Source organism: Oncorhynchus mykiss, chromosome 31 (genome assembly GCF_013265735.2).
Source record: "Oncorhynchus mykiss isolate Arlee chromosome 31, USDA_OmykA_1.1, whole genome shotgun sequence".
In the NCBI taxonomy this organism is placed as follows: Eukaryota; Metazoa; Chordata; class Actinopteri; order Salmoniformes; family Salmonidae; genus Oncorhynchus; species Oncorhynchus mykiss.
In genome coordinates, this window is record NC_050571.1 from 35,534,219 (window position 1) to 35,544,964 (window position 10,746).

The following is a 10,746-nucleotide window of genomic DNA, read 5'->3' on the forward strand; positions in this document are numbered from 1 at the left end:
TAGAGAAAGTGTCTCAAGAATGTGAGATAATGTGTGATACTGCAACAGTGAAGGCACTTAAAAGCTTAACAACTTTGTGAAAGTAGGGCACCTGCTTTCACAATCATTCAACTTTCTCGGTTTTGGGGATAGGGGTCTGACACTCCTGTACCTTCCATTTAAAGTGCTCAGGCCTTTAACGTCTTCGATTCGCAAAGTCAGATTTGATTGTGCCTGGCATTTCTTTTTCAAGCATCGCACAGTATCTGTGATATTGTGCAGGGTGGGATTCAAAACAAATTCAATCAGCTAAAGCAAACGTCAGTCTCCTTTCTTTCCCAGCCAGAGAAAATAAACGTTCCATAAAAATGCAAAGAGCCATCATGGCGTGTGCATACTGTGGGAAGCTGGTCTTCGTCTTCCTCTCCCAGGGCAGCAGGCCGGGTGAGGAGAGGAGGGAGTGGAAGCCTGAGCTTGCGGGTGCTGCTCTATGATGCCTTTGACTCAGAGCTCAACTGAGCGGTCAACGCCAAAGAAAACCTACACCAGGAACAGCCAGAGGATTGTGCCCCGGACCTGGCTCCTGGCTCCAGGATAAAATGAACATTCATGGAATTTTACAGCTCATACCTGATTGCTTGCACAATGGCTCCTTTTTGCTCGCCGCTTGGCTGCTTTTTCCGACCTGCCAAAGCCCCTCCTGATGCTCCTTCAACAAAGACCTTCCTGATGCTCCTTCAACAAAGACCTTCCTGATGCTCCTTTAACAAAGACCTTCCTGATGCTCCTTCAACAAAGACCTTCCTGATGCTCCTTCAACAAAGCCCCTCCTGATGCTCCTTCAACAAAGACCTTCCTGATGCTCCTTCAACAAAGCCCCTCCTGATGCTCCTTCAACAAAGCCCCTCCTGATGCTCCTTCAACAAAGACCTTCCTGATGCTCCTTCAACAAAGCCCCTCCTGATGCTCCTTCAACAAAGACCTTCCTGAAGCTCCTTCAACAAAGCCCCTCCAGATGCTCCTTCAACAAAGACCTTCCTGATGCTCCTTCAACAAAGACATTCCCGATGCTCCTTCAACAAAGACCCTCCTGATGCTCCTTCAACAAAGACCTTCCTGATGATCCTTCCCCCACATGAAAAAAATACTAAATTTTACGATATAATATTATTGTACTTACTATAGAATTCTGTGGTAAACTGTAGTAAGTTGTAGTATTCTGTAGAATACTATACTCCACACTGTAGTATCCCTTGATCATGTGTAGTACTTACTATATCATTTTGCAGTGGTGTAAAGTACTTAAGTACTTTAGTAGTACTTTACTATTTACATGCTTTGGCAACTTTTACTTTTACTTCACTCCATTCCTAAAGAAAATTATGTACAGTTGAAGTCAGAAGTTTACATGCACCTTAGCCAAATACATTGAAACTCAGTTTTTCACAATTCCTGACATTTAATCCTAGTAGAAATTCCGTCTTTGGTCAGTTAGGATCACCACTTTATTTTAAGAATGTGAAATGTCAGAATAATAGCAGAGAGAATGATTTATTTCAGCTTTTATTTCTTTCATCACATTCCCAGTGGGTCAGAAGTTGACATACACTCAATTAGTATTTGGTAGCATTGTCCTTAAATTGTTTAACTTGGGTCCAACGTTTCGGGTTGCCTTCCACAAGCTTCCCACAATAAGGTGGGTGAATTTTGGCCCATTCCTCCTGACAGAGCTAGTGTAACTGGGTCAGGTTTGTAGGCCTCCTTGCTCGCACATGCTTTTTCAGTTCTGCTGACAAGTTTTCTATAGGATTGAGGTCAGGGCTATATGATGGCCACTCCAATACCTTGACTTTGTTGTCCATTTTCCACAACTTTGGAAGTATGCTATTTTGTGGAGTGCACCAGTCCCTCCTGTAGGAAAGCACCCCCACAACATGATGCTGTCACCCCTGTACTTCACGGTTGGGATGGTGTTCTTCGGCTTGCATGCCTTCCCCTTTTTTCCTCCAAACATAACGATGGTCATTATAGCCAAACAGTTCTATATTTGTTTCATCAGACCAGAGGACATTTCTAAAAAAAAGTACAATCTTTGTCCCCATGTGCAGTTGCACACCCTAGTCTGGCTTTTTTATGGCGGTTTTGGAGCTGTGGCTTCTTCCTTGCTGAGCAGCCTTTCAGGTTGTGTTGATATTGGGTTTGTTTTACTGTGGATATAGATACTTTTGAACCTGTTTCCTCCAGCATCTTCACGTGGTCCTTAGCTGTTGTTCTGGTATTGATTTGCACTTTTCATACCAAAGTACGTTCATATCTAGTAGACAGAACGCGTCTCCTTCCTGAGCGGTATGACGGCTGCGTGGTCCCAATGGTGTTTATACTTGCGTACTATTGTTTGTACAGATGAACGTGTTACCTTCAGGCATTTGGAAATTGCTCCCAAGGATGAACCAGACTTGTGAGGTCTACAATTTTTTTCTGATGTCTTGGCTAATTTGTTTTGATTTTGACATGATGTCAAGCAAAGAGGCATTGAGTTTGAAGATAGGCCTTGAAATACATCCACAGGTACACCTCCAATTGACTCAAATTATGTCAATTAGCCTATCAGAAGCTTCTAAAGTCATGATTTAAAGGCACAGTCAACTTAGTGTATGTACACTTCTGACCCACTGGAATTGTGATACAGTGAATGATAAGTGAAATAATCTGTCTGTAAACAATTGTTTGAAAAATTACTTGTGTCATGCACAAAGTAGATGTCCTAACCGACTTGCCAAAACTATAGTTTGTCAACAAGAAATTTGTGGAGTGGTTGAAAAACGAGTTGTAATTACTCCAACCTAAGTGTATGTAAACTTCTGACTTCAACTGTGCTTTCTACTCCATACATTTTCCCAGACACCCAAAAGTACTCGTTAAATTTTTTCATGCTTAGCAGGACAGGAAAATTGTCTAACTCACACATTTATCAAGAGAACATTCCTGGTCATCCCTACTGCCTCTGATCTGAAGGACTCACAAAACACATGTTTCATTTTTAAATTGTTGGAGAATGCCCCTGGATATCTGTAAGTAAAAAAATAAATAACATGATTATTGTGCCATCTGGTTTGCTTTATTTAAGGATTTTACTTTTGATCCTTAAGAAAATTTTAAACCAAATACTTTTAGACTTTTACTCAAGTACTATTTTACTGGGTGACATTCACTTTTACTTGTATCTTCTTACTTTTACTCAAGTATGACAATTGGGTACTTTTTCCAAGACTGTCATTTTGTAATACACTGTAGAATACTATACAAAACACTGAAGTATCTCTCTATCAAGTGTGGTACTTAGGATTTAATTTTGGAAGATACTGTAGAATACTACTGTATTATCCTCAATAAAACACTGTGGTAAATACTTCAGTAATGTAGGCAAAACACTACAGTGTCTCAGAAAAACATATTCATTATATAGTATTTCATTTGCATATACTCCACCCATTCCCGTCCTCCATATCCCAATTTTTGCCACACAAGAGTGAGAAACCTACATGTTATGGAAAATGTCCTCTTTTAGTATTTGTCCAGTAGGTTTCCTCAAGTGGAAATCCCCCCCTTCTATGTCAAAGATAGTAAAACAAGAACACTATAGTAAATACTACAGTAATGTTCACAAAAACAATTCAGTAAATACTACATTAAAGTCCGCAAAAATACTAAAGTTAATACTATAGTATAGAAATAAAGTTATACCACAGTATTTATTCATGTGGGCAGATCCACAGTGCAAGACAAATGTGCGGATATAAGTCAGCCTATATAACCATTTTACCAGGCAAGTCAGTTAAGAACAACTTTTTATTTATAATGACAGCTATGGGACAGTGGGTTAGCTACCCTGTTCAGGAGCAGAATGACAGATTTTTACCTTGTCAGCTCGGGGATTCGATCTAGCAACCTTCCAGTTACTGGCTCACGCTCTAACCACTAGGCTACCTGCCGCCCTTGTGGATTCTAGAGTGATTGATTATGTATCTGGGCATCATTACCTGACAGGTTATCTGCGTCCCAATCGTAGACTCAGTGATCTTAGAAATGATTAACCTAAGAAAAACATATTGGAGAAAGGCCGTCTTCATTTCATCTCTTAGTCATAAGCATACGAAAACAAGTTTCTTTTAGAAAACACACAGAACACACAAACATGGAAGAGTTCTGAATGCCAAGAGGCACCATGTTAGACAGTCCTGAGTTCACGAATGCAGCTGCTTAAACATATCCATACTCTAAACATTGGCTTGGCACACAGCTCATGACTAATCTGTTTACCACATATGGGTGTGAATATTTTAAAAATCGACCCGGTGCTGGAAAAGTGTCTTTGAGAAATGAAGCTGTGCCTCGATTTTAAAGTGTGTTTTGCAGCCTGCTGAGAAGTCTGAAATGATAGTCAACAGGGTGCCTGCACAGAGACATATAAAGTCACACAGAAACAGAACTGAAGACTTCTACGCTCCACAAATGCAGTGTCTTGAAAGCCTTGGGGTTGGTCATTTATTATTATTTTTGCACCACCAGCAAAAGCTCATGTAAACACACATTATGGTAGAGGGAAAAAAATCAATGACATAGATACCTAAAGACTTTCTCCAATATACAATTTAACCATTACAGGGTCTCCCTCGCGTCCTGCCCTTGTATGTATACCTCTCAAACAACAATGTGCGTACATATCCAGTAACCTTTCCCCAATAACCTATTCTATCTCCCTGTCAATCACAAAGCGCCATGTTGGATTCCAGTCCATTGGTGGTCCTGACCCCTGTGTGGAATGGGGAAGCAGGCCCCTGCATTCAGACCAAAGACGTCTATCTCGACTTGGCGCCAGCGGGCCCCCAAGTACTGTAATCTCTGCTATTGATTAAATGGGCTCCCGAAGCCGAGGGGGTGCCCACCTCCCGAGGTGGAGCAGAATCGTATCGAGAGGGCCTGGCAAATCGAGGGGATAGAGCATCTTAAGTTGCTTTTTGATGTGCACTGATGAATAATGCCTGACGGGGTGCAGGCTTTAAAGGCCTCGGTGTGGGCTGCCCAGGGAGAGCCTGCATGCTGTGGAGGTCTATAGGCTTGCCTCTTATATAGGCCCTGGATGGATGTGCACTCTGAAAAAGGAGCTTAGAAGCACACACTCACAAAGCCCAGGCCGAGTGGGGAGTGAGGTGGCTGCTGGGTGCAGGTTTCGCCATGCAAGGCCATTTAAAATATACCTCAAATACCTCCAGTCGACAGGAGGTAGTTGAGCAATGAACAGTAGGTTTCGACCCATGATAACCCAATTTGTCACCCAAGGAAGTCTCTTCGTGGACAACAGAGTTCACTGCTAAGAGACAGAAAGAAGTAGAATGACAGAGCTTTCTGAAGTTGTTATTTAAGTAAGGCTACAATCAAGTAGCACAGATGTCGATATAGTAACAAGTAACAGTAATAAGTACACACACAACGCATTGATATTACACTTTGAGGTAATGTACAGGACATCTTCAAGGAGTTATTATGATTGCATACTAGTGCAAGTAAGATGGAATAGTTCAAAAGGCATCCAGTATTAGCGCATCAGAAAACTATTGGAGTCATGTGAAAGGCACTGCAACTTAAAGATTTACTCTGCTCTGATTCTTCATATCATTAGGCATTCTCAATGGCCACTCTGCATCCGCTAATCTGCTTCTGTCTGCCATCTGTTGGCTGATAAGAGTACCTGCTTTGACATGAATTACACATCCCATAGCTTTGCGATAATACGGCGAACTATAATAACTCCTGTAATAACTCTATTTCCATGCACGCAAACATGTTCTATTGAACTTTTAAAATAGCATTACGCTAGCATAAAATCAAGTTGCCTTAGCCTGGCCAGCGTAGCCTTTTCAATGATTAGTAAAAAGGTTTTCTGTGGGCTCTGAAGGCTTATATTTAAATGTGATTATGCGTTCATTATTGATACCTTCAAAAACGACTGGCTAGATCATAAACTGAGATTGTTAGAGTAGGACTTTGCACTTTTTCTTTATTTTGATGTGATTGCCTTTGTAAAAATTGCAATTAGAGAATTGAACTTCTTTAATATATCTTGAATTTCCTGACTTAAAATGGATAGGATGGAGAAGAATGTGTCTGATGTGCCAGAAACTAGAAGTGGAGCCTGATATACTAGAGACTAGAAGTGGAGCCTGATGTGCTAGAGACTAGAAGTGGAGCCTGATGTGCCAGAAACTAGAAGTGGAGCCTGATGTGTCAGAAACTAGAAGTGGAGCCTGATGTGCCAGAAACTAGAAGTGGAGCCTGATGTGCCAGAGACTAGAAGTGGAGCCTGATGTGCCAGAGACTAGAAGTGGAGCCTGATGTGCCAGAGACTAGAAGTGGAGCCTGATGTGCCAGAGACTAGAAGTGGAGCCTGATGTGACAGAGACTAGAAGTGGAGCCTGATGTGCCAGAGAATAGAAGTGGAGCCTGACGTGCCAGAGACTAGAATTGGAGCCTGACGTGCCAGAGACTAGAAGTGTAGCCTGATGTGCCAGAGACTAGAAGTGTAGCCTGATGTTTCAGAGACTAGAAGTGGAGCCTGATGTGCCAGAGACTAGAAGTGGAGCCTGATGTGCCAGAAACTAGAAGTGGTTTTCCCCTGTGTTTAACTGCACCTGTAGAGGGAAAGGAAAGGACATGCTTCCCCATCTAATAGACTCACGCTCTAATAACTTTTAGAGCCATCACAGTGAGAACCCACAGTGTGACTGTGATCAAAGTCGACAGGTAGTTTCAAGGCTGCTGCTGGAGTCCCAGAGAACAGGGAATAGCTCATTTTCTTACGGGCTTTGTTTGTGTGTATGTGTCTGTGTGTGTGTGTGCCTGTTTAGATTCTTCTTCTTCTAAGCATCAGTTCACTAAGTTTTATGATTAGTTCACCGCTTATGAACTAATGGTGAAAGAAACAGTCCAATTTTTCCTAAGGGAACGAGACTTGGCTGAATAGCTACTGTTTCATTTAAAAGCAGAGGGATGTGTTAGGAGTCACTTAAAAAAAATATGCCGTAGTCTACCCAGCCTCAAAACATGCTGTGAGGTGTGGGCTAGAGGAAGAACTTTGAGATTGACAAACATACATTGTTTGCAGTATAAGGAGCTTTTCCGTTTCAATGGTTCTTACTTTCCTTTCAATAAAACATAGTCAGCACACAGCCTGACTGCCAACTTCAATACTCAACAGGCTTCACATCACATGGTCAGTCCAAGACACCCACCATTGGCTACCAGCAGTTTCCATGGAGACAGAGCTCAGTGTGCCTTCCTGGGAAAATGTAAACAGTCAGTGAACATGGGAGGATTTATATAAATTGTTTTCTAATTTCTCATTCCCATTATGGAATGGATACTGGTTGACAATCAGAGAGAGAAAAAGAAGAAAGGAGGTGGAGCTAGTAAGAGAGAGAGAGCTTTCTTCAACTTGACATCTTGGTGTAGTTAGTGTGCTCTTCTCATTGTGTCATAGAACTATTGTATAACCTGGTCCGGCTCCAGGCATAAGCGACATAAGCGGTCGCTTGGGGTCCCCGGCCGCTAGGAACACAGTCGGTGTCTCAACTTACTATTGGGAGTTAGAATAGTAGAATACACAAGGTGCAAGTTCAAAATGTGGTTGTGCATCAACAGTTTTTCTCTTGTTATGTCATTGTCAGGTAAGTTAGTCTATCCTGCTATCTAAATTTGTAGTAATCATGGCCGAATATCGACCGGTATTCTGCCCCATATCAAAATAAATAGAATTGCATGAAATGTGTTACAACATTTCAACATTTCTCTCTTCTCCATGGCAAAATGTGTAGAATTGCGGAAAGCATGGTTTAAAACTGCAATTGTTTTATATCTACCACATGGCATATCTTTCCTGTTTGGCCTAGTCCGGGGGTGTCATCGGATGGGGCCACAGTGTCTCCTGACCCCTCCTGTCTCAGTCTCCAGTATTTATGCTGCAGTAGTTTATGTATCGGGGGGCTAGGGTCAGTTTGTTATATCTGGAGTACTTCTCCTGTCCTATCCGGTGTCCTGTGTGAATTTAAGTATGCTCTCTCTAATTCTCTCTTTCTCTCTCTCGGAGGACCTGAGCCCTAGGACCATGCCTCAGGACTACCTGGCATGATGACTCCTTGCTGTCCCCAGTCCACCTGGCCGTGGTGCTGCTCCAGTTTCAACTGTTCTGCCTGTGATTATTATTATTTGACCATGCTGGTCATTTATGAACATTTGAACATCTTGGCCATGTTCTGTTATAATCTCCACCCGGCACAGCCAGAAGAGGACTGGCCACCCCACATAGCCTGATTCCTCTCTAGGTTTCTTCCTAGGTTTTGGCCTTTCTAGGGAGTTTTTCCTAGCCACCGTGCTTCTACACCTGCATTGCTTGCTGTATGAGGTTTTAGGCTGGGTTCCTGTACAGCACTTTGAGATATCAGCTGATGTACGAAGGGCTATATAAATACATTTGATTTGATTTTGATTTGATTTGATGGCAAAATGTGTAGAATTGCGGAAAGCATGGTTTAAAACTGCAATTGTTTTATCTCTACCCCATGGCAAAATGAGTAGAATTGCAAGAAATGTTTTATAAAATTGCTGAACTTCTCTCCGCCCCATGGCAAAATTTGTAGAATTACAGAAAACTTGCTTTAAAACAGCAAAATATTCCGTACTCCCCATGGAAAAAATGTGTATAATTGCAGGACATTAACTTTAAAACTTAAATAATTCTCTCTGTGGTCAAGATTGGGTCTACAAAAGGCTAGGGCCAGCCCTGTGTATGACTCATAGATAACTCAGTGTGGTCATCAAACTATGCAGTTTAGTGGTGCCGCCAATCTTTATCCCCTCTTCTCATTCATTCTAATATGTGAAGTTTGGGCTGTTGACTTTTGACATTGGTGGAAGTTACCTTCAGTTGTTTGGAGTCACCTAAACACACAAACAGTAATAAAATGTCCCTTAAACCTACATTCTGACTACAACCTAAAACGTACAGCCAGACTTCCTTAAATTCATCATATCATTTGTATTATTTTGGACCGGTTAAACATCAATCATGCTATTACAATTGCCCTTGTTATTCGTATAATTGCGTGGTCTCAAAGCAATTGGGGGATTTGCTTCTTTGCTGCCTCAGTGAATCTGAGGATGAAGATTAGATTCCTACTGAGGCATGAAGTATGAAGGAGGTGAGTGATGTGATGTGTGGGCAGGAAGCACACCATATTCCGGTGTCCATTTTAGGACACGCTCAATCTTAATCCTCACCCCTTGACTTAGAACCTCTTAGATATAAGATCCCCTGTTTAAGGGACCTGCGTGGTGTGCAGGATAAATCAATGTTAAATTGGACATAGCTGGCCATATCACATAGTTGTCCCGATTGGTATTTTTAATTAAATCACTGATGAATGATCTTGAGACTGATTCCCTGACCTGTCAATGTTTTTAATTAGCTGTTTTTGATTTTTGTTATACTCTTGTGAATTCTATGGTTTTTACTAGATTACTTGTAGTTTTTCATGTTGTTTGTCTGTCATTTTTGTAATGACTTGCGGCGTATCTTGGCCAGGACGCTCTTGAAAAAGAGATTTTAAATCTCAATGAGCCCTTCCTGGTTAAATAAAGGTTAAATAAATAAATCAATCAAAATGTGTCCATTCAGCCCATGGATTTTATTTTCTATCAGCATGAATTAGATTGAGCAATTAAAGCCCCACTTTCATTCCATAGGCTGGGATCTGCACTATGCCGCTGTTGCAAGAGCACGTTTTTCACTGGCTGGCCACTGGTTTCAACAACAATGATTGATAGGCAGCTTAAACTTCTTGAATTCAATCATTATTGTGTTCAAATACACATTTGGATTTGTGAACAGCCATCCACAACCACCACAATCAGTAAGGCACAAATAGCTAAATGAGAGAGCAGCAGTGTGATTCACATCAATGCTCTATGTAGATATCAATAATAAGTGATATCCGTATCGCCGTAGACTACACCACTGCTGTCATCCTTACCTCCAAGCATTTATTCAAGTTGGATAATCTTTGGATGCCGACAGGAGTCACACCATTGGAAGACATAGCTTGCAATGTAGCCTACAAAAGCATATTCCTGCTCATTTTTTTTGCAAACCTCCTTTCTGAAATTAAAAGTAATCCTCAAAGTTTTTCAAAAGTATCTGTAATCTGATTACAATATTTTTGCTGGTAACGTAACGGTTTACAGTTTTTTGTAATCCCGTATATGTAACGGATTACGTGTAATCCGTTACTCCCCAAGCCTGGTGAGACGTTTACAGCGATGGGGGCAGATATTTTGATCAAGACAGACAATTAGACAACATACACATTTTCTCTAACACTAAATATACAAATATGTATTATACAGTTATAAGGAAGATGACATTTATATTTAGAAAGCATATAAGTCATTTCAAGCCTTATTCATACAGTTTTGTTGAATAGGAAATACACAATTTAAAATATTTCATATTTTCATATTTTTATCATATCTGTACTGTATACTTGAGCTTGTGTCCTCAGAAGAGTTTACACTTAAGCTATTTTTTTTTAAATCACCAGAAAGGTGAGATTTGATCATTTCTTTAAGTATGCTGCATTACTACAGTGGTTATTGATTTTGGCCCTCTCATGATAAATAATTACTTTTTGGGATTACGTAGAGGCCATTTTATAT

The 10,746-nt window shown here is 40.9% G+C and overlaps 1 non-coding gene across 1 annotated transcript; it reads left to right on the top strand.

The window, feature by feature from the left end:
- Window positions 1-3,531: 3,531 nt before the first annotated feature.
- Window positions 3,532-3,584, top strand: LOC118946088. The gene has a single exon (XR_005041274.1). It is a non-coding gene; the product is annotated as a U7 small nuclear RNA (small nuclear RNA).
- Window positions 3,585-10,746: the final 7,162 nt, after the last annotated feature.